The following is a 27,668-nucleotide window of genomic DNA, read 5'->3' on the forward strand; positions in this document are numbered from 1 at the left end:
CACATAAATTGGTAAAATGATGCAGTATGCCAGAAGACTTCCTTTTTTTTTTTTGCTTCAGTCTCGGCAATTCAGAGAAACTCTGCTGTGAAACACTGCCACTGCTGGTCATTCAGTATAATCTGCAGATGGAAAAGTCCACTGTTAGTACATTTAGTATAAGCAATACAAAAAGTTTAGATTTTTATAAAGGGTAACCAGATCAATACTATGGAGTCTGTTTTATTGTGAAAATCAACAGCTCAATTAAAAAATCAAATTTCAATTTGTGCTTATAACCTCTCATACTTCTCTGCATTCCCTTGCCTCATTTGCTAACACTCTCTAAACAATTGTAGCACGTACATTGGGATATAAATCTTTTTGCCAGCCAAGTGGCAGCGCACCCTTCTTACTTCCTTTGTTTTAGGATATGGTACACCAGTAGCGATTAAGCCAGCTGGTAAGTTGAGAGAGGAAGGGTTATGCTACAGTTAACAGGAATAATAGAAACTATGAATAGCATAATTTGCATCTTCTCTTTAGCCAAATCCTACCAGTGCAGCAATGGTGAAGTTGAGACTCTTATGCTCAAACCTCCGTTCATACAAATGTGTAAGTCTAAATAAAGTTCTAATTTCTTTCTTTGTACCATCTCATCTTTTCGTTGGGCATCCTGTCTACCCTGCAACTTATCTCATTACCAAGATAAATGTATCCTACTCCTTGTTAGGCAACAGAGTGGCTCTCATGTCAGACAACATCTTCCTTTACCTTCATGATGCCAGCTGCTTTGCAACAGAGTGGCCTTCTAGTCAGAAAACATCTTGCTTTAGCTTTATGATGTCAGACTGCTAGGCAACAGAATGGCACCTCATGTCAGACAACTTCTTGCTTTAGCTTTATGATGTCAGACACCCCTGGACCAATTGTCCTTGTGGAAGCTAACCACACAGGAGGATGAGATATCAGAAGTTATACAGTAGGTTACTATCTGTATTCATGACTGCCAGCCACGTAGGAGGGGGAATGGTAAAGGAATGGGAACCAGTCGAAGCACTGTGTCCTTTTCAAAAGTGGGATTGAGGTACAAAGACAGATTAACCTTAACAACAATCCATCTTGAGTATCAGAGTCCAACATAGAGAGTGCAGGAGAAGAGGTTAGATGAGCTTCCTTCCTTGAGTATGTAACACTATTTTTCATAAGTGAGATGGTGCATTTCAGTCTCAAAGGCAGATATTTCCTCGAATAGAACGTTGCTAGCACCAGGATCTAAAGCAGGTTTTAGTAGAGTTTGAGTCAGTCATTCTTTTATTAACTATCATGACCAACATAATGTGATACATATTACTTCCATCTTGACAGAAATAATATTCAGGCACAGGCTCCCACTATAAATTAGTGAGGACATTCCGATGCTATTTACATCTTTTTAATGCCTAAAAGAATGATTGGGAGTTTTACTTACCACATAAATTGGTAAAATGATGCAGTATGCCAGAAGACTTCCTTTTTTTTTTTGCTTCAGTCTCGGCAATTCAGAGAAACTCTGCTGTGAAACACTGCCACTGCTGGTCATTCAGTATAATCTGCAGATGGAAAAGTCCACTGTTAGTACATTTAGTATAAGCAATACAAAAAGTTTAGATTTTTTTAAAGGGTAACCAGATCAATACTATGGAGTCAGTTTTATTGTGAAAATCAACAGCTCAATTAAAAAATCAAATTTCAATTTGTGTTTATAACCTCTCATACTTCTCTGCATTCCCTTGCCTCATTTGCTAACACTCTCTAAACAATTGTAGCACGTACATTGGGATATAAATCTTTTTGCCAGCCAAGTGGCAGCGCACCCTTCTTACTTCCTTTGTTTTAGGATATGGTACACCAGTAGCGATTAAGCCAGCTGGTAAGTTGAGAGAGGAAGGGTTATGCTACAGTTAACAGGAATAATAGAAACTATGAATAGCATAATTTGCATCTTCTCTTTAGCCAAATCCTACCAGTGCAGCAATGGTTAAGTTGAGACTCTTATGCTCAAACCTCCGTTCATACAAATGTGTAAGTCTAAATAAAGTTCTAATTTCTTTCTTTGTACCATCTCATCTTTTCGTTGGGTATCCTGTCTACCCTGCAACTCATCTCATTACCAAGATAAATGTATCCTACTCCTTGTTAGGCAACAGAGTGGCTCTCATGTCAGACAACATCTTCCTTTACCTTCATGATGCCAGCTGCATTGCAACAGAGTGGCCTTCTAGTCAGAAAACATCTTGCTTTAGCTTTATGATGTCAGACTGCTAGGCAACAGAATGGCACCTCATGTCAGACAACTTCTTGCTTTAGCTTTATGATGTCAGACACCCCTGGACCAATTGTCCTTGTGGAAGCTAACCACACAGGAGGATGAGATATCAGAAGTTATGCAGTAGGTTACTATCTGTATTCATGACTGCCAGCCACGTAGGAGGGGGAATGGTAAAGGAATGGGAACCAGTCGAAGCACTGTGTCCTTTTCAAAAGTGGGATTGAGGTACAAAGACAGATTAACCTTAACAACAATCCATCTTGAGTATCAGAGTCCAACATAGAGAGTGCAGGAGAAGAGGTTAGATGAGCTTCCTTCCTTGAGTATGTAACACTATTTTTCATAAGTGAGATGGTGCATTTCAGTCTCAAAGGCAGATATTTCCTCGAATAGAACGTTGCTAGCACCAGGATCTAAAGCAGGTTTTAGTAGAGTTTGAGTCAGTCAGTCTTTTATTAACTATCATGACCAACATAATGTGATACATATTACTTCCATCTTGACAGAAATAATATTCAGGCACAGGCTCCCACTATAAATTAGTGAGGACATTCCGATGCTATTTACATCTTTTTAATGCCTAAAAGAATGATTGGGAGTTTTACTTACCACATAAATTGGTAAAATGATGCAGTATGCCAGAAGACTTCCTTTTTTTTTTTTGCTTCAGTCTCGGCAATTCAGAGAAACTCTGCTGTGAAACACTGCCACTGCTGGTCATTCAGTATAATCTGTAGATGGAAAAGTCCACTGTTAGTACATTTAGTATAAGCAATACAAAAAGTTTAGATTTTTTTAAAGGGTAACCAGATCAATACTATGGAGTCAGTTTTATTGTGAAAATCAACAGCTCAATTAAAAAATCAAATTTCAATTTGTGTTTATAACCTCTCATACTTCTCTGCATTCCCTTGCCTCATTTGCTAACACTCTCTAAACAATTGTAGCACGTACATTGGGATATAAATCTTTTTGCCAGCCAAGTGGCAGCGCACCCTTCTTACTTCCTTTGTTTTAGGATATGGTACACCAGTAGCGATTAAGCCAGCTGGTAAGTTGAGAGAGGAAGGGTTATGCTACAGTTAACAGGAATAATAGAAACTATGAATAGCATAATTTGCATCTTCTCTTTAGCCAAATCCTACCCGTGCAGCAATGGTTAAGTTGAGACTCTTATGCTCAAACCTCCGTTCATACAAATGTGTAAGTCTAAATAAAGTTCTAATTTCTTTCTTTGTACCATCTCATCTTTTCGTTGGGTATCCTGTCTACCCTGCAACTCATCTCATTACCAAGATAAATGTATCCTACTCCTTGTTAGGCAACAGAGTGGCTCTCATGTCAGACAACATCTTCCTTTACCTTCATGATGCCAGCTGCATTGCAACAGAGTGGCCTTCTAGTCAGAAAACATCTTGCTTTAGCTTTATGATGTCAGACTGCTAGGCAACAGAATGGCACCTCATGTCAGACAACTTCTTGCTTTAGCTTTATGATGTCAGACACCCCTGGACCAATTGTCCTTGTGGAAGCTAACCACACAGGAGGATGAGATATCAGAAGTTATGCAGTAGGTTACTATCTGTATTCATGACTGCCAGCCACGTAGGAGGGGGAATGGTAAAGGAATGGGAACCAGTCGAAGCACTGTGTCCTTTTCAAAAGTGGGATTGAGGTACAAAGACAGATTAACCTTAACAACAATCCATCTTGAGTATCAGAGTCCAACATAGAGAGTGCAGGAGAAGAGGTTAGATGAGCTTCCTTCCTTGAGTATGTAACACTATTTTTCATAAGTGAGATGGTGCATTTCAGTCTCAAAGGCAGATATTTCCTCGAATAGAACGTTGCTAGCACCAGGATCTAAAGCAGGTTTTAGTAGAGTTTGAGTCAGTCAGTCTCTTATTAACTATCATGACCAACATAATGTGATACATATTACTTCCATCTTGACAGAAATAATATTCAGGCACAGGCTCCCACTATAAATTAGTGAGGACATTCCGATGCTATTTACATCTTTTTAATGCCTAAAAGAATGATTGGGAGTTTTACTTACCACATAAATTGGTAAAATGATGCAGTATGCCAGAAGACTTCCTTTTTTTTTTTTGCTTCAGTCTCGGCAATTCAGAGAAACTCTGCTGTGAAACACTGCCACTGCTGGTCATTCAGTATAATCTGTAGATGGAAAAGTCCACTGTTAGTACATTTAGTATAAGCAATACAAAAAGTTTAGATTTTTTTAAAGGGTAACCAGATCAATACTATGGAGTCAGTTTTATTGTGAAAATCAACAGCTCAATTAAAAAATCAAATTTCAATTTGTGTTTATAACCTCTCATACTTCTCTGCATTCCCTTGCCTCATTTGCTAACACTCTCTAAACAATTGTAGCACGTACATTGAGATATAAATCTTTTTGCCAGCCAAGTGGCAGCGCACCCTTCTTACTTCCTTTGTTTTAGGATATGGTACACCAGTAGCGATTAAGCCAGCTGGTAAGTTGAGAGAGGAAGGGTTATGCTACAGTTAACAGGAATAATAGAAACTATGAATAGCATAATTTGCATCTTCTCTTTAGCCAAATCCTACCCGTGCAGCAATGGTTAAGTTGAGACTCTTATGCTCAAACCTCCGTTCATACAAATGTGTAAGTCTAAATAAAGTTCTAATTTCTTTCTTTGTACCATCTCATCTTTTCGTTGGGCATCCTGTCTACCCTGCAACTTATCTCATTACCAAGATAAATGTATCCTACTCCTTGTTAGGCAACAGAGTGGCTCTCATGTCAGACAACATCTTCCTTTACCTTCATGATGCCAGCTGCTTTGCAACAGAGTGGCCTTCTAGTCAGAAAACATCTTGCTTTAGCTTTATGATGTCAGACTGCTAGGCAACAGAATGGCACCTCATGTCAGACAACTTCTTGCTTTAGCTTTATGATGTCAGACACCCCTGGACCAATTGTCCTTGTGGAAGCTAACCACACAGGAGGATGAGATATCAGAAGTTATACAGTAGGTTACTATCTGTATTCATGACTGCCAGCCACGTAGGAGGGGGAATGGTAAAGGAATGGGAACCAGTCGAAGCACTGTGTCCTTTTCAAAAGTGGGATTGAGGTACAAAGACAGATTAACCTTAACAACAATCCATCTTGAGTATCAGAGTCCAACATAGAGAGTGCAGGAGAAGAGGTTAGATGAGCTTCCTTCCTTGAGTATGTAACACTATTTTTCATAAGTGAGATGGTGCATTTCAGTCTCAAAGGCAGATATTTCCTCGAATAGAACGTTGCTAGCACCAGGATCTAAAGCAGGTTTTAGTAGAGTTTGAGTCAGTCATTCTTTTATTAACTATCATGACCAACATAATGTGATACATATTACTTCCATCTTGACAGAAATAATATTCAGGCACAGGCTCCCACTATAAATTAGTGAGGACATTCCGATGCTATTTACATCTTTTTAATGCCTAAAAGAATGATTGGGAGTTTTACTTACCACATAAATTGGTAAAATGATGCAGTATGCCAGAAGACTTCCTTTTTTTTTTTGCTTCAGTCTCGGCAATTCAGAGAAACTCTGCTGTGAAACACTGCCACTGCTGGTCATTCAGTATAATCTGCAGATGGAAAAGTCCACTGTTAGTACATTTAGTATAAGCAATACAAAAAGTTTAGATTTTTTTAAAGGGTAACCAGATCAATACTATGGAGTCAGTTTTATTGTGAAAATCAACAGCTCAATTAAAAAATCAAATTTCAATTTGTGTTTATAACCTCTCATACTTCTCTGCATTCCCTTGCCTCATTTGCTAACACTCTCTAAACAATTGTAGCACGTACATTGGGATATAAATCTTTTTGCCAGCCAAGTGGCAGCGCACCCTTCTTACTTCCTTTGTTTTAGGATATGGTACACCAGTAGCGATTAAGCCAGCTGGTAAGTTGAGAGAGGAAGGGTTATGCTACAGTTAACAGGAATAATAGAAACTATGAATAGCATAATTTGCATCTTCTCTTTAGCCAAATCCTACCCGTGCAGCAATGGTTAAGTTGAGACTCTTATGCTCAAACCTCCGTTCATACAAATGTGTAAGTCTAAATAAAGTTCTAATTTCTTTCTTTGTACCATCTCATCTTTTCGTTGGGTATCCTGTCTACCCTGCAACTCATCTCATTACCAAGATAAATGTATCCTACTCCTTGTTAGGCAACAGAGTGGCTCTCATGTCAGACAACATCTTCCTTTACCTTCATGATGCCAGCTGCATTGCAACAGAGTGGCCTTCTAGTCAGAAAACATCTTGCTTTAGCTTTATGATGTCAGACTGCTAGGCAACAGAATGGCACCTCATGTCAGACAACTTCTTGCTTTAGCTTTATGATGTCAGACACCCCTGGACCAATTGTCCTTGTGGAAGCTAACCACACAGGAGGATGAGATATCAGAAGTTATGCAGTAGGTTACTATCTGTATTCATGACTGCCAGCCACGTAGGAGGGGGAATGGTAAAGGAATGGGAACCAGTCGAAGCACTGTGTCCTTTTCAAAAGTGGGATTGAGGTACAAAGACAGATTAACCTTAACAACAATCCATCTTGAGTATCAGAGTCCAACATAGAGAGTGCAGGAGAAGAGGTTAGATGAGCTTCCTTCCTTGAGTATGTAACACTATTTTTCATAAGTGAGATGGTGCATTTCAGTCTCAAAGGCAGATATTTCCTCGAATAGAACGTTGCTAGCACCAGGATCTAAAGCAGGTTTTAGTAGAGTTTGAGTCAGTCAGTCTCTTATTAACTATCATGACCAACATAATGTGATACATATTACTTCCATCTTGACAGAAATAATATTCAGGCACAGGCTCCCACTATAAATTAGTGAGGACATTCCGATGCTATTTACATCTTTTTAATGCCTAAAAGAATGATTGGGAGTTTTACTTACCACATAAATTGGTAAAATGATGCAGTATGCCAGAAGACTTCCTTTTTTTTTTTTGCTTCAGTCTCGGCAATTCAGAGAAACTCTGCTGTGAAACACTGCCACTGCTGGTCATTCAGTATAATCTGTAGATGGAAAAGTCCACTGTTAGTACATTTAGTATAAGCAATACAAAAAGTTTAGATTTTTTTAAAGGGTAACCAGATCAATACTATGGAGTCAGTTTTATTGTGAAAATCAACAGCTCAATTAAAAAATCAAATTTCAATTTGTGTTTATAACCTCTCATACTTCTCTGCATTCCCTTGCCTCATTTGCTAACACTCTCTAAACAATTGTAGCACGTACATTGGGATATAAATCTTTTTGCCAGCCAAGTGGCAGCGCACCCTTCTTACTTCCTTTGTTTTAGGATATGGTACACCAGTAGCGATTAAGCCAGCTGGTAAGTTGAGAGAGGAAGGGTTATGCTACAGTTAACAGGAATAATAGAAACTATGAATAGCATAATTTGCATCTTCTCTTTAGCCAAATCCTACCCGTGCAGCAATGGTTAAGTTGAGACTCTTATGCTCAAACCTCCGTTCATACAAATGTGTAAGTCTAAATAAAGTTCTAATTTCTTTCTTTGTACCATCTCATCTTTTCGTTGGGTATCCTGTCTACCCTGCAACTCATCTCATTACCAAGATAAATGTATCCTACTCCTTGTTAGGCAACAGAGTGGCTCTCATGTCAGACAACATCTTCCTTTACCTTCATGATGCCAGCTGCATTGCAACAGAGTGGCCTTCTAGTCAGAAAACATCTTGCTTTAGCTTTATGATGTCAGACTGCTAGGCAACAGAATGGCACCTCATGTCAGACAACTTCTTGCTTTAGCTTTATGATGTCAGACACCCCTGGACCAATTGTCCTTGTGGAAGCTAACCACACAGGAGGATGAGATATCAGAAGTTATGCAGTAGGTTACTATCTGTATTCATGACTGCCAGCCACGTAGGAGGGGGAATGGTAAAGGAATGGGAACCAGTCGAAGCACTGTGTCCTTTTCAAAAGTGGGATTGAGGTACAAAGACAGATTAACCTTAACAACAATCCATCTTGAGTATCAGAGTCCAACATAGAGAGTGCAGGAGAAGAGGTTAGATGAGCTTCCTTCCTTGAGTATGTAACACTATTTTTCATAAGTGAGATGGTGCATTTCAGTCTCAAAGGCAGATATTTCCTCGAATAGAACGTTGCTAGCACCAGGATCTAAAGCAGGTTTTAGTAGAGTTTGAGTCAGTCATTCTTTTATTAACTATCATGACCAACATAATGTGATACATATTACTTCCATCTTGACAGAAATAATATTCAGGCACAGGCTCCCACTATAAATTAGTGAGGACATTCCGATGCTATTTACATCTTTTTAATGCCTAAAAGAATGATTGGGAGTTTTACTTACCACATAAATTGGTAAAATGATGCAGTATGCCAGAAGACTTCCTTTTTTTTTTTGCTTCAGTCTCGGCAATTCAGAGAAACTCTGCTGTGAAACACTGCCACTGCTGGTCATTCAATATAATCTGCAGATGGAAAAGTCCACTGTTAGTACATTTAGTATAAGCAATACAAAAAGTTTAGATTTTTTTAAAGGGTAACCAGATCAATACTATGGAGTCAGTTTTATTGTGAAAATCAACAGCTCAATTAAAAAATCAAATTTCAATTTGTGTTTATAACCTCTCATACTTCTCTGCATTCCCTTGCCTCATTTGCTAACACTCTCTAAACAATTGTAGCACGTACATTGGGATATAAATCTTTTTGCCAGCCAAGTGGCAGCGCACCCTTCTTACTTCCTTTGTTTTAGGATATGGTACACCAGTAGCGATTAAGCCAGCTGGTAAGTTGAGAGAGGAAGGGTTATGCTACAGTTAACAGGAAAAATAGAAACTATGAATAGCATAATTTGCATCTTCTCTTTAGCCAAATCCTACCAGTGCAGCAATGGTTAAGTTGAGACTCTTATGCTCAAACCTCCGTTCATACAAATGTGTAAGTTTAAATAAAGTTCTAATTTCTTTCTTTGTACCATCTCATCTTTTCGTTGGGTATCCTGTCTACCCTGCAACTCATCTCATTACCAAGATAAATGTATCCTACTCCTTGTTAGGCAACAGAGTGGCTCTCATGTCAGACAACATCTTCCTTTACCTTCATGATGCCAGCTGCATTGCAACAGAGTGGCCTTCTAGTCAGAAAACATCTTGCTTTAGCTTTATGATGTCAGACTGCTAGGCAACAGAATGGCACCTCATGTCAGACAACTTCTTGCTTTAGCTTTATGATGTCAGACACCCCTGGACCAATTGTCCTTGTGGAAGCTAACCACACAGGAGGATGAGATATCAGAAGTTATGCAGTAGGTTACTATCTGTATTCATGACTGCCAGCCACGTAGGAGGGGGAATGGTAAAGGAATGGGAACCAGTCGAAGCACTGTGTCCTTTTCAAAAGTGGGATTGAGGTACAAAGACAGATTAACCTTAACAACAATCCATCTTGAGTATCAGAGTCCAACATAGAGAGTGCAGGAGAAGAGGTTAGATGAGCTTCCTTCCTTGAGTATGTAACACTATTTTTCATAAGTGAGATGGTGCATTTCAGTCTCAAAGGCAGATATTTCCTCGAATAGAACATTGCTAGCACCAGGATCTAAAGCAGGTTTTAGTAGAGTTTGAGTCAGTCAGTCTTTTATTAACTATCATGACCAACATAATGTGATACATATTACTTCCATCTTGACAGAAATAATATTCAGGCACAGGCTCCCACTATAAATTAGTGAGGACATTCCGATGCTATTTACATCTTTTTAATGCCTAAAAGAATGATTGGGAGTTTTACTTACCACATAAATTGGTAAAATGATGCAGTATGCCAGAAGACTTCCTTTTTTTTTTTGCTTCAGTCTCGGCAATTCAGAGAAACTCTGCTGTGAAACACTGCCACTGCTGGTCATTCAGTATAATCTGCAGATGGAAAAGTCCACTGTTAGTACATTTAGTATAAGCAATACAAAAAGTTTAGATTTTTATAAAGGGTAACCAGATCAATACTATGGAGTCTGTTTTATTGTGAAAATCAACAGCTCAATTAAAAAATCAAATCTCAATTTGTGTTTATAACCTCTCATACTTCTCTGCATTCCCTTGCCTCATTTGCTAACTCTCTCTAAACAATTGTAGCACGTACATTGGGATATAAATCTTTTTGCCAGCCAAGTGGCAGCGCACCCTTCTTACTTCCTTTGTTTTAGGATATGGTACACCAGTAGCGATTAAGCCAGCTGGTAAGTTGAGAGAGGAAGGGTTATGCTACAGTTAACAGGAATAATAGAAACTATGAATAGCATAATTTGCATCTTCTCTTTAGCCAAATCCTACCAGTGCAGCAATGGTGAAGTTGAGACTCTTATGCTCAAACCTGCGTTCATACAAATGTGTAAGTCTAAATAAAGTTCTAACTTCTTTCTTCGTACCATCTCATCTTTTCGTTGGGCATCCTGTCTACCCTGCAACTCATCTCATTACCAAGATAAATGTATCCTACTCCTTGTTAGGCAACAGAGTGGCTCTCATGTCAGACAACATCTTCCTTTACCTTCATGATGCCAGCTGCTTTGCAACAGAGTGGCCTTCTAGTCAGAAAACATCTTGCTTTAGCTTTATGATGTCAGACTGCTAGGCAACAGAATGGCACCTCATGTCAGACAACTTTTTGCTTTAGCTTTATGATGTCAGACACCCCTGGACCAATTGTCCTTGTGGAAGCTAACCACACAGGAGGATGAGATATCAGAAGTTATGCAGTAGGTTACTATCTGTATTCATGACTGCCAGCCACGTAGGAGGGGGAATGGTAAAGGAATGGGAACCAGTCGAAGCACTGAGTCCTTTTCAAAAGTGGGATTGAGGTACAAAGACAGATTAACCTTAACAACAATCCATCTTGAGTATCAGAGTCCAACATAGAGAGTGCAGGAGAAGAGGTTAGATGAGCTTCCTTCCTTGAGTATGTAACACTATTTTTCATAAGTGAGATGGTGCATTTCAGTCTCAAAGGCAGATATTTCCTCGAATAGAACATTGCTAGCACCAGGATCTAAAGCAGGTTTTAGTAGAGTTTGAGTCAGTCAGTCTTTTATTAACTATCATGACCAACATAATGTGATACATATTACTTCCATCTTGACAGAAATAATATTCAGGCACAGGCTCCCACTATAAATTAGTGAGGACATTCCGATGCTATTTACATCTTTTTAATGCCTAAAAGAATGATTGGGAGTTTTACTTACCACATAAATTGGTAAAATGATGCAGTATGCCAGAAGACTTCCTTTTTTTTTTTTTTGCTTCAGTCTCGGCAATTCAGAGAAACTCTGCTGTGAAACACTGCCACTGCTGGTCATTCAGTATAATCTGCAGATGGAAAAGTCCACTGTTAGTACATTTAGTATAAGCAATACAAAAAGTTTAGATTTTTATAAAGGGTAACCAGATCAATACTATGGAGTCTGTTTTATTGTGAAAATCAACAGCTCAATTAAAAAATCAAATCTCAATTTGTGTTTATAACCTCTCATACTTCTCTGCATTCCCTTGCCTCATTTGCTAACACTCTCTAAACAATTGTAGCACGTACATTGGGATATAAATCTTTTTGCCAGCCAAGTGGCAGCGCACCCTTCTTACTTCCTTTGTTTTAGGATATGGTACACCAGTAGCGATTAAGCCAGCTGGTAAGTTGAGAGAGGAAGGGTTATGCTACAGTTAACAGGAATAATAGAAACTATGAATAGCATAATTTGCATCTTCTCTTTAGCCAAATCCTACCAGTGCAGCAATGGTGAAGTTGAGACTCTTATGCTCAAACCTGCGTTCATACAAATGTGTAAGTCTAAATAAAGTTCTAACTTCTTTCTTCGTACCATCTCATCTTTTCGTTGGGCATCCTGTCTACCCTGCAACTTATCTCATTACCAAGATAAATGTATCCTACTCCTTGTTAGGCAACAGAGTGGCTCTCATGTCAGACAACATCTTCCTTTACCTTCATGATGCCAGCTGCTTTGCAACAGAGTGGCCTTCTAGTCAGAAAACATCTTGCTTTAGCTTTATGATGTCAGACTGCTAGGCAACAGAATGGCACCTCATGTCAGACAACTTCTTGCTTTAGCTTTATGATGTCAGACACCCCTGGACCAATTGTCCTTGTGGAAGCTAACCACACAGGAGGATGAGATATCAGAAGTTATACAGTAGGTTACTATCTGTATTCATGACTGCCAGCCACGTAGGAGGGGGAATGGTAAAGGAATGGGAACCAGTCGAAGCACTGTGTCCTTTTCAAAAGTGGGATTGAGGTACAAAGACAGATTAACCTTAACAACAATCCATCTTGAGTATCAGAGTCCAACATAGAGAGTGCAGGAGAAGAGGTTAGATGAGCTTCCTTCCTTGAGTATGTAACACTATTTTTCATAAGTGAGATGGTGCATTTCAGTCTCAAAGGCAGATATTTCCTCGAATAGAACGTTGCTAGCACCAGGATATAAAGCAGGTTTTAGTAGAGTTTGAGTCAGTCAGTCTTTTATTAACTATCATGACCAACATAATGTGATACATATTACTTCCATCTTGACAGAAATAATATTCAGGCACAGGCTCCCACTATAAATTAGTGAGGACATTCCGATGCTATTTACATCTTTTTAATGCCTAAAAGAATGATTGGGAGTTTTACTTACCACATAAATTGGTAAAATGATGCAGTATGCCAGAAGACTTCCTTTTTTTTTTTTGCTTCAGTCTCGGTAATTCAGAGAAACTCTGCTGTGAAACACTGCCACTGCTGGTCATTCAGTATAATCTGCAGATGGAAAAGTCCACTGTTAGTACATTTAGTATAAGCAATACAAAAAGTTTAGATTTTTATAAAGGGTAACCAGATCAATACTATGGAGTCTGTTTTATTGTGAAAATCAACAGCTCAATTAAAAAATCAAATTTCAATTTGTGCTTATAACCTCTCATACTTCTCTGCATTCCCTTGCCTCATTTGCTAACACTCTCTAAACAATTGTAGCACGTACATTGGGATATAAATCTTTTTGCCAGCCAAGTGGCAGCGCACCCTTCTTACTTCCTTTGTTTTAGGATATGGTACACCAGTAGCGATTAAGCCAGCTGGTAAGTTGAGAGAGGAAGGGTTATGCTACAGTTAACAGGAATAATAGAAACTATGAATAGCATAATTTGCATCTTCTCTTTAGCCAAATCCTACCAGTGCAGCAATGGTGAAGTTGAGACTCTTATGCTCAAACCTCCGTTCATACAAATGTGTAAGTCTAAATAAAGTTCTAATTTCTTTCTTTGTACCATCTCATCTTTTCGTTGGGCATCCTGTCTACCCTGCAACTTATCTCATTACCAAGATAAATGTATCCTACTCCTTGTTAGGCAACAGAGTGGCTCTCATGTCAGACAACATCTTCCTTTACCTTCATGATGCCAGCTGCTTTGCAACAGAGTGGCCTTCTAGTCAGAAAACATCTTGCTTTAGCTTTATGATGTCAGACTGCTAGGCAACAGAATGGCACCTCATGTCAGACAACTTCTTGCTTTAGCTTTATGATGTCAGACACCCCTGGACCAATTGTCCTTGTGGAAGCTAACCACACAGGAGGATGAGATATCAGAAGTTATGCAGTAGGTTACTATCTGTATTCATGACTGCCAGCCACGTAGGAGGGGGAATGGTAAAGGAATGGGAACCAGTCGAAGCACTGTGTCCTTTTCAAAAGTGGGATTGAGGTACAAAGACAGATTAACCTTAACAACAATCCATCTTGAGTATCAGAGTCCAACATAGAGAGTGCAGGAGAAGAGGTTAGATGAGCTTCCTTCCTTGAGTATGTAACACTATTTTTCATAAGTGAGATGGTGCATTTCAGTCTCAAAGGCAGCTATTTCCTCGAATAGAACGTTGCTAGCACCAGGATCTAAAGCAGGTTTTAGTAGAGTTTGAGTCAGTCAGTCTTTTATTAACTATCATGACCAACATAATGTGATACATATTACTTCCATCTTGACAGAAATAATATTCAGGCACAGGCTCCCACTATAAATTAGTGAGGACATTCCGATGCTATTTACATCTTTTTAATGCCTAAAAGAATGATTGGGAGTTTTACTTACCACATAAATTGGTAAAATGATGCAGTATGCCAGAAGACTTCCTTTTTTTTTTTTGCTTCAGTCTCGGCAATTCAGAGAAACTCTGCTGTGAAACACTGCCACTGCTGGTCATTCAGTATAATCTGCAGATGGAAAAGTCCACTGTTAGTACATTTAGTATAAGCAATACAAAAAGTTTAGATTTTTATAAAGGGTAACCAGATCAATACTATGGAGTCTGTTTTATTGTGAAAATCAACAGCTCAATTAAAAAATCAAATTTCAATTTGTGCTTATAACCTCTCATACTTCTCTGCATTCCCTTGCCTCATTTGCTAACACTCTCTAAACAATTGTAGCACGTACATTGGGATATAAATCTTTTTGCCAGCCAAGTGGCAGCGCACCCTTCTTACTTCCTTTGTTTTAGGATATGGTACACCAGTAGCGATTAAGCCAGCTGGTAAGTTGAGAGAGGAAGGGTTATGCTACAGTTAACAGGAATAATAGAAACTATGAATAGCATAATTTGCATCTTCTCTTTAGCCAAATCCTACCAGTGCAGCAATGGTGAAGTTGAGACTCTTATGCTCAAACCTCCGTTCATACAAATGTGTAAGTCTAAATAAAGTTCTAATTTCTTTCTTTGTACCATCTCATCTTTTCGTTGGGCATCCTGTCTACCCTGCAACTTATCTCATTACCAAGATAAATGTATCCTACTCCTTGTTAGGCAACAGAGTGGCTCTCATGTCAGACAACATCTTCCTTTACCTTCATGATGCCAGCTGCTTTGCAACAGAGTGGCCTTCTAGTCAGAAAACATCTTGCTTTAGCTTTATGATGTCAGACTGCTAGGCAACAGAATGGCACCTCATGTCAGACAACTTCTTGCTTTAGCTTTATGATGTCAGACACCCCTGGACCAATTGTCCTTGTGGAAGCTAACCACACAGGAGGATGAGATATCAGAAGTTATACAGTAGGTTACTATCTGTATTCATGACTGCCAGCCACGTAGGAGGGGGAATGGTAAAGGAATGGGAACCAGTCGAAGCACTGTGTCCTTTTCAAAAGTGGGATTGAGGTACAAAGACAGATTAACCTTAACAACAATCCATCTTGAGTATCAGAGTCCAACATAGAGAGTGCAGGAGAAGAGGTTAGATGAGCTTCCTTCCTTGAGTATGTAACACTATTTTTCATAAGTGAGATGGTGCATTTCAGTCTCAAAGGCAGATATTTCCTCGAATAGAACGTTGCTAGCACCAGGATCTAAAGCAGGTTTTAGTAGAGTTTGAGTCAGTCATTCTTTTATTAACTATCATGACCAACATAATGTGATACATATTACTTCCATCTTGACAGAAATAATATTCAGGCACAGGCTCCCACTATAAATTAGTGAGGACATTCCGATGCTATTTACATCTTTTTAATGCCTAAAAGAATGATTGGGAGTTTTACTTACCACATAAATTGGTAAAATGATGCAGTATGCCAGAAGACTTCCTTTTTTTTTTTGCTTCAGTCTCGGCAATTCAGAGAAACTCTGCTGTGAAACACTGCCACTGCTGGTCATTCAGTATAATCTGCAGATGGAAAAGTCCACTGTTAGTACATTTAGTATAAGCAATACAAAAAGTTTAGATTTTTTTAAAGGGTAACCAGATCAATACTATGGAGTCAGTTTTATTGTGAAAATCAACAGCTCAATTAAAAAATCAAATTTCAATTTGTGTTTATAACCTCTCATACTTCTCTGCATTCCCTTGCCTCATTTTCTAACACTCTCTAAACAATTGTAGCACGTACATTGGGATATAAATCTTTTTGCCAGCCAAGTGGCAGCGCACCCTTCTTACTTCCTTTGTTTTAGGATATGGTACACCAGTAGCGATTAAGCCAGCTGGTAAGTTGAGAGAGGAAGGGTTATGCTACAGTTAACAGGAATAATAGAAACTATGAATAGCATAATTTGCATCTTCTCTTTAGCCAAATCCTACCAGTGCAGCAATGGTTAAGTTGAGACTCTTATGCTCAAACCTCCGTTCATACAAATGTGTAAGTCTAAATAAAGTTCTAATTTCTTTCTTTGTACCATCTCATCTTTTCGTTGGGTATCCTGTCTACCCTGCAACTCATCTCATTACCAAGATAAATGTATCCTACTCCTTGTTAGGCAACAGAGTGGCTCTCATGTCAGACAACATCTTCCTTTACCTTCATGATGCCAGCTGCATTGCAACAGAGTGGCCTTCTAGTCAGAAAACATCTTGCTTTAGCTTTATGATGTCAGACTGCTAGGCAACAGAATGGCACCTCATGTCAGACAACTTCTTGCTTTAGCTTTATGATGTCAGACACCCCTGGACCAATTGTCCTTGTGGAAGCTAACCACACAGGAGGATGAGATATCAGAAGTTATGCAGTAGGTTACTATCTGTATTCATGACTGCCAGCCACGTAGGAGGGGGAATGGTAAAGGAATGGGAACCAGTCGAAGCACTGTGTCCTTTTCAAAAGTGGGATTGAGGTACAAAGACAGATTAACCTTAACAACAATCCATCTTGAGTATCAGAGTCCAACATAGAGAGTGCAGGAGAAGAGGTTAGATGAGCTTCCTTCCTTGAGTATGTAACACTATTTTTCATAAGTGAGATGGTGCATTTCAGTCTCAAAGGCAGATATTTCCTCGAATAGAACGTTGCTAGCACCAGGATCTAAAGCAGGTTTTAGTAGAGTTTGAGTCAGTCAGTCTTTTATTAACTATCATGACCAACATAATGTGATACATATTACTTCCATCTTGACAGAAATAATATTCAGGCACAGGCTCCCACTATAAATTAGTGAGGACATTCCGATGCTATTTACATCTTTTTAATGCCTAAAAGAATGATTGGGAGTTTTACTTACCACATAAATTGGTAAAATGATGCAGTATGCCAGAAGACTTCCTTTTTTTTTTTTGCTTCAGTCTCGGCAATTCAGAGAAACTCTGCTGTGAAACACTGCCACTGCTGGTCATTCAGTATAATCTGTAGATGGAAAAGTCCACTGTTAGTACATTTAGTATAAGCAATACAAAAAGTTTAGATTTTTTTAAAGGGTAACCAGATCAATACTATGGAGTCAGTTTTATTGTGAAAATCAACAGCTCAATTAAAAAATCAAATTTCAATTTGTGTTTATAACCTCTCATACTTCTCTGCATTCCCTTGCCTCATTTGCTAACACTCTCTAAACAATTGTAGCACGTACATTGGGATATAAATCTTTTTGCCAGCCAAGTGGCAGCGCACCCTTCTTACTTCCTTTATTTTAGGATATGGTACACCAGTAGCGATTAAGCCAGCTGGTAAGTTGAGAGAGGAAGGGTTATGCTACAGTTAACAGGAATAATAGAAACTATGAATAGCATAATTTGCATCTTCTCTTTAGCCAAATCCTACCCGTGCAGCAATGGTTAAGTTGAGACTCTTATGCTCAAACCTCCGTTCATACAAATGTGTAAGTCTAAATAAAGTTCTAATTTCTTTCTTTGTACCATCTCATCTTTTCGTTGGGTATCCTGTCTACCCTGCAACTCATCTCATTACCAAGATAAATGTATCCTACTCCTTGTTAGGCAACAGAGTGGCTCTCATGTCAGACAACATCTTCCTTTACCTTCATGATGCCAGCTGCATTGCAACAGAGTGGCCTTCTAGTCAGAAAACATCTTGCTTTAGCTTTATGATGTCAGACTGCTAGGCAACAGAATGGCACCTCATGTCAGACAACTTCTTGCTTTAGCTTTATGATGTCAGACACCCCTGGACCAATTGTCCTTGTGGAAGCTAACCACACAGGAGGATGAGATATCAGAAGTTATGCAGTAGGTTACTATCTGTATTCATGACTGCCAGCCACGTAGGAGGGGGAATGGTAAAGGAATGGGAACCAGTCGAAGCACTGTGTCCTTTTCAAAAGTGGGATTGAGGTACAAAGACAGATTAACCTTAACAACAATCCATCTTGAGTATCAGAGTCCAACATAGAGAGTGCAGGAGAAGAGGTTAGATGAGCTTCCTTCCTTGAGTATGTAACACTATTTTTCATAAGTGAGATGGTGCATTTCAGTCTCAAAGGCAGATATTTCCTCGAATAGAACGTTGCTAGCACCAGGATCTAAAGCAGGTTTTAGTAGAGTTTGAGTCAGTCAGTCTCTTATTAACTATCATGACCAACATAATGTGATACATATTACTTCCATCTTGACAGAAATAATATTCAGGCACAGGCTCCCACTATAAATTAGTGAGGACATTCCGATGCTATTTACATCTTTTTAATGCCTAAAAGAATGATTGGGAGTTTTACTTACCACATAAATTGGTAAAATGATGCAGTATGCCAGAAGACTTCCTTTTTTTTTTTTGCTTCAGTCTCGGCAATTCAGAGAAACTCTGCTGTGAAACACTGCCACTGCTGGTCATTCAGTATAATCTGTAGATGGAAAAGTCCACTGTTAGTACATTTAGTATAAGCAATACAAAAAGTTTAGATTTTTTTAAAGGGTAACCAGATCAATACTATGGAGTCAGTTTTATTGTGAAAATCAACAGCTCAATTAAAAAATCAAATTTCAATTTGTGTTTATAACCTCTCATACTTCTCTGCATTCCCTTGCCTCATTTGCTAACACTCTCTAAACAATTGTAGCACGTACATTGAGATATAAATCTTTTTGCCAGCCAAGTGGCAGCGCACCCTTCTTACTTCCTTTGTTTTAGGATATGGTACACCAGTAGCGATTAAGCCAGCTGGTAAGTTGAGAGAGGAAGGGTTATGCTACAGTTAACAGGAATAATAGAAACTATGAATAGCATAATTTGCATCTTCTCTTTAGCCAAATCCTACCCGTGCAGCAATGGTTAAGTTGAGACTCTTATGCTCAAACCTCCGTTCATACAAATGTGTAAGTCTAAATAAAGTTCTAATTTCTTTCTTTGTACCATCTCATCTTTTCGTTGGGTATCCTGTCTACCCTGCAACTCATCTCATTACCAAGATAAATGTATCCTACTCCTTGTTAGGCAACAGAGTGGCTCTCATGTCAGACAACATCTTCCTTTACCTTCATGATGCCAGCTGCATTGCAACAGAGTGGCCTTCTAGTCAGAAAACATCTTGCTTTAGCTTTATGATGTCAGACTGCTAGGCAACAGAATGGCACCTCATGTCAGACAACTTCTTGCTTTAGCTTTATGATGTCAGACACCCCTGGACCAATTGTCCTTGTGGAAGCTAACCACACAGGAGGATGAGATATCAGAAGTTATGCAGTAGGTTACTATCTGTATTCATGACTGCCAGCCACGTAGGAGGGGGAATGGTAAAGGAATGGGAACCAGTCAAAGCACTGTGTCCTTTTCAAAAGTGGGATTGAGGTACAAAGACAGATTAACCTTAACAACAATCCATCTTGAGTATCAGAGTCCAACATAGAGAGTGCAGGAGAAGAGGTTAGATGAGCTTCCTTCCTTGAGTATGTAACACTATTTTTCATAAGTGAGATGGTGCATTTCAGTCTCAAAGGCAGATATTTCCTCGAATAGAACGTTGCTAGCACCAGGATCTAAAGCAGGTTTTAGTAGAGTTTGAGTCAGTCAGTCTTTTATTAACTATCATGACCAACATAATGTGATACATATTACTTCCATCTTGACAGAAATAATATTCAGGCACAGGCTCCCACTATAAATTAGTGAGGACATTCCGATGCTATTTACATCTTTTTAATGCCTAAAAGAATGATTGGGAGTTTTACTTACCACATAAATTGGTAAAATGATGCAGTATGCCAGAAGACTTCCTTTTTTTTTTTTGCTTCAGTCTCGGCAATTCAGAGAAACTCTGCTGTGAAACACTGCCACTGCTGGTCATTCAGTATAATCTGTAGATGGAAAAGTCCACTGTTAGTACATTTAGTATAAGCAATACAAAAAGTTTAGATTTTTATAAAGGGTAACCAGATCAATACTATGGAGTCTGTTTTATTGTGAAAATCAACAGCTCAATTAAAAAATCAAATTTCAATTTGTGTTTATAACCTCTCATACTTCTCTGCATTCCCTTGCCTCATTTGCTAACACTCTCTAAACAATTGTAGCACGTACATTGGGATATAAATCTTTTTGCCAGCCAAGTGGCAGCGCACCCTTCTTACTTCCTTTGTTTTAGGATATGGTACACCAGTAGCGATTAAGCCAGCTGGTAAGTTGAGAGAGGAAGGGTTATGCTACAGTTAACAGGAATAATAGAAACTATGAATAGCATAATTTGCATCTTCTCTTTAGCCAAATCCTACCAGTGCAGCAATGGTTAAGTTGAGACTCTTATGCTCAAACCTCCGTTCATACAAATGTGTAAGTCTAAATAAAGTTCTAATTTCTTTCTTTGTACCATCTCATCTTTTCGTTGGGCATCCTGTCTACCCTGCAACTTATCTCATTACCAAGATAAATGTATCCTACTCCTTGTTAGGCAACAGAGTGGCTCTCATGTCAGACAACATCTTCCTTTACCTTCATGATGCCAGCTGCTTTGCAACAGAGTGGCCTTCTAGTCAGAAAACATCTTGCTTTAGCTTTATGATGTCAGACTGCTAGGCAACAGAATGGCACCTCATGTCAGACAACTTCTTGCTTTAGCTTTATGATGTCAGACACCCCTGGACCAATTGTCCTTGTGGAAGCTAACCACACAGGAGGATGAGATATCAGAAGTTATACAGTAGGTTACTATCTGTATTCATGACTGCCAGCCACGTAGGAGGGGGAATGGTAAAGGAATGGGAACCAGTCGAAGCACTGTGTCCTTTTCAAAAGTGGGATTGAGGTACAAAGACAGATTAACCTTAACAACAATCCATCTTGAGTATCAGAGTCCAACATAGAGAGTGCAGGAGAAGAGGTTAGATGAGCTTCCTTCCTTGAGTATGTAACACTATTTTTCATAAGTGAGATGGTGCATTTCAGTCTCAAAGGCAGATATTTCCTCGAATAGAACGTTGCTAGCACCAGGATCTAAAGCAGGTTTTAGTAGAGTTTGAGTCAGTCATTCTTTTATTAACTATCATGACCAACATAATGTGATACATATTACTTCCATCTTGACAGAAATAATATTCAGGCACAGGCTCCCACTATAAATTAGTGAGGACATTCCGATGCTATTTACATCTTTTTAATGCCTAAAAGAATGATTGGGAGTTTTACTTACCACATAAATTGGTAAAATGATGCAGTATGCCAGAAGACTTCCTTTTTTTTTTTGCTTCAGTCTCGGCAATTCAGAGAAACTCTGCTGTGAAACACTGCCACTGCTGGTCATTCAGTATAATCTGCAGATGGAAAAGTCCACTGTTAGTACATTTAGTATAAGCAATACAAAAAGTTTAGATTTTTTTAAAGGGTAACCAGATCAATACTATGGAGTCAGTTTTATTGTGAAAATCAACAGCTCAATTAAAAAATCAAATTTCAATTTGTGTTTATAACCTCTCATACTTCTCTGCATTCCCTTGCCTCATTTTCTAACACTCTCTAAACAATTGTAGCACGTACATTGGGATATAAATCTTTTTGCCAGCCAAGTGGCAGCGCACCCTTCTTACTTCCTTTGTTTTAGGATATGGTACACCAGTAGCGATTAAGCCAGCTGGTAAGTTGAGAGAGGAAGGGTTATGCTACAGTTAACAGGAATAATAGAAACTATGAATAGCATAATTTGCATCTTCTCTTTAGCCAAATCCTACCAGTGCAGCAATGGTTAAGTTGAGACTCTTATGCTCAAACCTCCGTTCATACAAATGTGTAAGTCTAAATAAAGTTCTAATTTCTTTCTTTGTACCATCTCATCTTTTCGTTGGGTATCCTGTCTACCCTGCAACTCATCTCATTACCAAGATAAATGTATCCTACTCCTTGTTAGGCAACAGAGTGGCTCTCATGTCAGACAACATCTTCCTTTACCTTCATGATGCCAGCTGCATTGCAACAGAGTGGCCTTCTAGTCAGAAAACATCTTGCTTTAGCTTTATGATGTCAGACTGCTAGGCAACAGAATGGCACCTCATGTCAGACAACTTCTTGCTTTAGCTTTATGATGTCAGACACCCCTGGACCAATTGTCCTTGTGGAAGCTAACCACACAGGAGGATGAGATATCAGAAGTTATGCAGTAGGTTACTATCTGTATTCATGACTGCCAGCCACGTAGGAGGGGGAATGGTAAAGGAATGGGAACCAGTCGAAGCACTGTGTCCTTTTCAAAAGTGGGATTGAGGTACAAAGACAGATTAACCTTAACAACAATCCATCTTGAGTATCAGAGTCCAACATAGAGAGTGCAGGAGAAGAGGTTAGATGAGCTTCCTTCCTTGAGTATGTAACACTATTTTTCATAAGTGAGATGGTGCATTTCAGTCTCAAAGGCAGATATTTCCTCGAATAGAACGTTGCTAGCACCAGGATCTAAAGCAGGTTTTAGTAGAGTTTGAGTCAGTCAGTCTTTTATTAACTATCATGACCAACATAATGTGATACATATTACTTCCATCTTGACAGAAATAATATTCAGGCACAGGCTCCCACTATAAATTAGTGAGGACATTCCGATGCTATTTACATCTTTTTAATGCCTAAAAGAATGATTGGGAGTTTTACTTACCACATAAATTGGTAAAATGATGCAGTATGCCAGAAGACTTCCTTTTTTTTTTTTGCTTCAGTCTCGGCAATTCAGAGAAACTCTGCTGTGAAACACTGCCACTGCTGGTCATTCAGTATAATCTGTAGATGGAAAAGTCCACTGTTAGTACATTTAGTATAAGCAATACAAAAAGTTTAGATTTTTTTAAAGGGTAACCAGATCAATACTATGGAGTCAGTTTTATTGTGAAAATCAACAGCTCAATTAAAAAATCAAATTTCAATTTGTGTTTATAACCTCTCATACTTCTCTGCATTCCCTTGCCTCATTTGCTAACACTCTCTAAACAATTGTAGCACGTACATTGGGATATAAATCTTTTTGCCAGCCAAGTGGCAGCGCACCCTTCTTACTTCCTTTATTTTAGGATATGGTACACCAGTAGCGATTAAGCCAGCTGGTAAGTTGAGAGAGGAAGGGTTATGCTACAGTTAACAGGAATAATAGAAACTATGAATAGCATAATTTGCATCTTCTCTTTAGCCAAATCCTACCCGTGCAGCAATGGTTAAGTTGAGACTCTTATGCTCAAACCTCCGTTCATACAAATGTGTAAGTCTAAATAAAGTTCTAATTTCTTTCTTTGTACCATCTCATCTTTTCGTTGGGTATCCTGTCTACCCTGCAACTCATCTCATTACCAAGATAAATGTATCCTACTCCTTGTTAGGCAACAGAGTGGCTCTCATGTCAGACAACATCTTCCTTTACCTTCATGATGCCAGCTGCATTGCAACAGAGTGGCCTTCTAGTCAGAAAACATCTTGCTTTAGCTTTATGATGTCAGACTGCTAGGCAACAGAATGGCACCTCATGTCAGACAACTTCTTGCTTTAGCTTTATGATGTCAGACACCCCTGAACCAATTGTCCTTGTGGAAGCTAACCACACAGGAGGATGAGATATCAGAAGTTATGCAGTAGGTTACTATCTGTATTCATGACTGCCAGCCACGTAGGAGGGGGAATGGTAAAGGAATGGGAACCAGTCGAAGCACTGTGTCCTTTTCAAAAGTGGGATTGAGGTACAAAGACAGATTAACCTTAACAACAATCCATCTTGAGTATCAGAGTCCAACATAGAGAGTGCAGGAGAAGAGGTTAGATGAGCTTCCTTCCTTGAGTATGTAACACTATTTTTCATAAGTGAGATGGTGCATTTCAGTCTCAAAGGCAGATATTTCCTCGAATAGAACGTTGCTAGCACCAGGATCTAAAGCAGGTTTTAGTAGAGTTTGAGTCAGTCAGTCTCTTATTAACTATCATGACCAACATAATGTGATACATATTACTTCCATCTTGACAGAAATAATATTCAGGCACAGGCTCCCACTATAAATTAGTGAGGACATTCCGATGCTATTTACATCTTTTTAATGCCTAAAAGAATGATTGGGAGTTTTACTTACCACATAAATTGGTAAAATGATGCAGTATGCCAGAAGACTTCCTTTTTTTTTTTTGCTTCAGTCTCGGCAATTCAGAGAAACTCTGCTGTGAAACACTGCCACTGCTGGTCATTCAGTATAATCTGTAGATGGAAAAGTCCACTGTTAGTACATTTAGTATAAGCAATACAAAAAGTTTAGATTTTTTTAAAGGGTAACCAGATCAATACTATGGAGTCAGTTTTATTGTGAAAATCAACAGCTCAATTAAAAAATCAAATTTCAATTTGTGTTTATAACCTCTCATACTTCTCTGCATTCCCTTGCCTCATTTGCTAACACTCTCTAAACAATTGTAGCACGTACATTGAGATATAAATCTTTTTGCCAGCCAAGTGGCAGCGCACCCTTCTTACTTCCTTTGTTTTAGGATATGGTACACCAGTAGCGATTAAGCCAGCTGGTAAGTTGAGAGAGGAAGGGTTATGCTACAGTTAACAGGAATAATAGAAACTATGAATAGCATAATTTGCATCTTCTCTTTAGCCAAATCCTACCCGTGCAGCAATGGTTAAGTTGAGACTCTTATGCTCAAACCTCCGTTCATACAAATGTGTAAGTCTAAATAAAGTTCTAATTTCTTTCTTTGTACCATCTCATCTTTTCGTTGGGTATCCTGTCTACCCTGCAACTCATCTCATTACCAAGATAAATGTATCCTACTCCTTGTTAGGCAACAGAGTGGCTCTCATGTCAGACAACATCTTCCTTTACCTTCATGATGCCAGCTGCATTGCAACAGAGTGGCCTTCTAGTCAGAAAACATCTTGCTTTAGCTTTATGATGTCAGACTGCTAGGCAACAGAATGGCACCTCATGTCAGACAACTTCTTGCTTTAGCTTTATGATGTCAGACACCCCTGGACCAATTGTCCTTGTGGAAGCTAACCACACAGGAGGATGAGATATCAGAAGTTATGCAGTAGGTTACTATCTGTATTCATGACTGCCAGCCACGTAGGAGGGGGAATGGTAAAGGAATGGGAACCAGTCAAAGCACTGTGTCCTTTTCAAAAGTGGGATTGAGGTACAAAGACAGATTAACCTTAACAACAATCCATCTTGAGTATCAGAGTCCAACATAGAGAGTGCAGGAGAAGAGGTTAGATGAGCTTCCTTCCTTGAGTATGTAACACTATTTTTCATAAGTGAGATGGTGCATTTCAGTCTCAAAGGCAGATATTTCCTCGAATAGAACGTTGCTAGCACCAGGATCTAAAGCAGGTTTTAGTAGAGTTTGAGTCAGTCAGTCTTTTATTAACTATCATGACCAACATAATGTGATACATATTACTTCCATCTTGACAGAAATAATATTCAGGCACAGGCTCCCACTATAAATTAGTGAGGACATTCCGATGCTATTTACATCTTTTTAATGCCTAAAAGAATGATTGGGAGTTTTACTTACCACATAAATTGGTAAAATGATGCAGTATGCCAGAAGACTTCCTTTTTTTTTTTTGCTTCAGTCTCGGCAATTCAGAGAAACTCTGCTGTGAAACACTGCCACTGCTGGTCATTCAGTATAATCTGTAGATGGAAAAGTCCACTGTTAGTACATTTAGTATAAGCAATACAAAAAGTTTAGATTTTTATAAAGGGTAACCAGATCAATACTATGGAGTCTGTTTTATTGTGAAAATCAACAGCTCAATTAAAAAATCAAATTTCAATTTGTGTTTATAACCTCTCATACTTCTCTGCATTCCCTTGCCTCATTTGCTAACACTCTCTAAACAATTGTAGCACGTACATTGGGATATAAATCTTTTTGCCAGCCAAGTGGCAGCGCACCCTTCTTACTTCCTTTGTTTTAGGATATGGTACACCAGTAGCGATTAAGCCAGCTGGTAAGTTGAGAGAGGAAGGGTTATGCTACAGTTAACAGGAATAATAGAAACTATGAATAGCATAATTTGCATCTTCTCTTTAGCCAAATCCTACCAGTGCAGCAATGGTTAAGTTGAGACTCTTATGCTCAAACCTCCGTTCATACAAATGTGTAAGTCTAAATAAAGTTCTAATTTCTTTCTTTGTACCATCTCATCTTTTCGTTGGGTATCCTGTCTACCCTGCAACTCATCTCATTACCAAGATAAATGTATCCTACTCCTTGTTAGGCAACAGAGTGGCTCTCATGTCAGACAACATCTTCCTTTACCTTCATGATGCCAGCTGCATTGCAACAGAGTGGCCTTCTAGTCAGAAAACATCTTGCTTTAGCTTTATGATGTCAGACTGCTAGGCAACAGAATGGCACCTCATGTCAGACAACTTCTTGCTTTAGCTTTATGATGTCAGACACCCCTGGACCAATTGTCCTTGTGGAAGCTAACCACACAGGAGGATGAGATATCAGAAGTTATGCAGTAGGTTACTATCTGTATTCATGACTGCCAGCCACGTAGGAGGGGGAATGGTAAAGGAATGGGAACCAGTCGAAGCACTGAGTCCTTTTCAAAAGTGGGATTGAGGTACAAAGACAGATTAACCTTAACAACAATCCATCTTGAGTATCAGAGTCCAACATAGAGAGTGCAGGAGAAGAGGTTAGATGAGCTTCCTTCCTTGAGTATGTAACACTATTTTTCATAAGTGAGATGGTGCATTTCAGTCTCAAAGGCAGATATTTCCTCGAATAGAGCGTTGCTAGCACCAGGATCTAAAGCAGGTTTTAGTAGAGTTTGAGTCAGTCAGTCTCTTATTAACTATCATGACCAACATAATGTGATACATATTACTTCCATCTTGACAGAAATAATATTCAGGCACAGGCTCCCACTATAAATTAGTGAGGACATTCCGATGCTATTTACATCTTTTTAATGCCTAAAAGAATGATTGGGAGTTTTACTTACCACATAAATTGGTAAAATGATGCAGTATGCCAGAAGACTTCCTTTTTTTTTTTTGCTTCAGTCTCGGCAATTCAGAGAAACTCTGCTGTGAAACACTGCCACTGCTGGTCATTCAGTATAAT

General features: G+C 38.9%; 1 long non-coding RNA gene across 1 annotated transcript; it reads right to left on the minus strand.

The window, feature by feature from the left end:
• LOC147676749 (uncharacterized) lies at positions 1 to 27,668 on the minus strand. Its single transcript, XR_015302424.1, has 20 exons — positions 27,547 to 27,668; positions 26,097 to 26,218; positions 24,647 to 24,768; positions 23,197 to 23,318; positions 21,748 to 21,868; positions 20,298 to 20,419; positions 18,848 to 18,969; positions 17,398 to 17,519; positions 15,949 to 16,069; positions 14,499 to 14,620; positions 13,049 to 13,170; positions 11,597 to 11,720; positions 10,148 to 10,268; positions 8,699 to 8,819; positions 7,249 to 7,370; positions 5,800 to 5,920; positions 4,350 to 4,471; positions 2,900 to 3,021; positions 1,451 to 1,571; positions 1 to 122 (listed from the first exon to the last, which is right to left on the minus strand). It is a non-coding gene; the product is annotated as an uncharacterized LOC147676749 (long non-coding RNA).

The sequence above is a fragment of the Lissotriton vulgaris genome, chromosome 12, assembly GCF_964263255.1.
Source record: "Lissotriton vulgaris chromosome 12, aLisVul1.2, whole genome shotgun sequence".
Lineage (NCBI taxonomy): Eukaryota > Metazoa > Chordata > Amphibia > Caudata > Salamandridae > Lissotriton > Lissotriton vulgaris.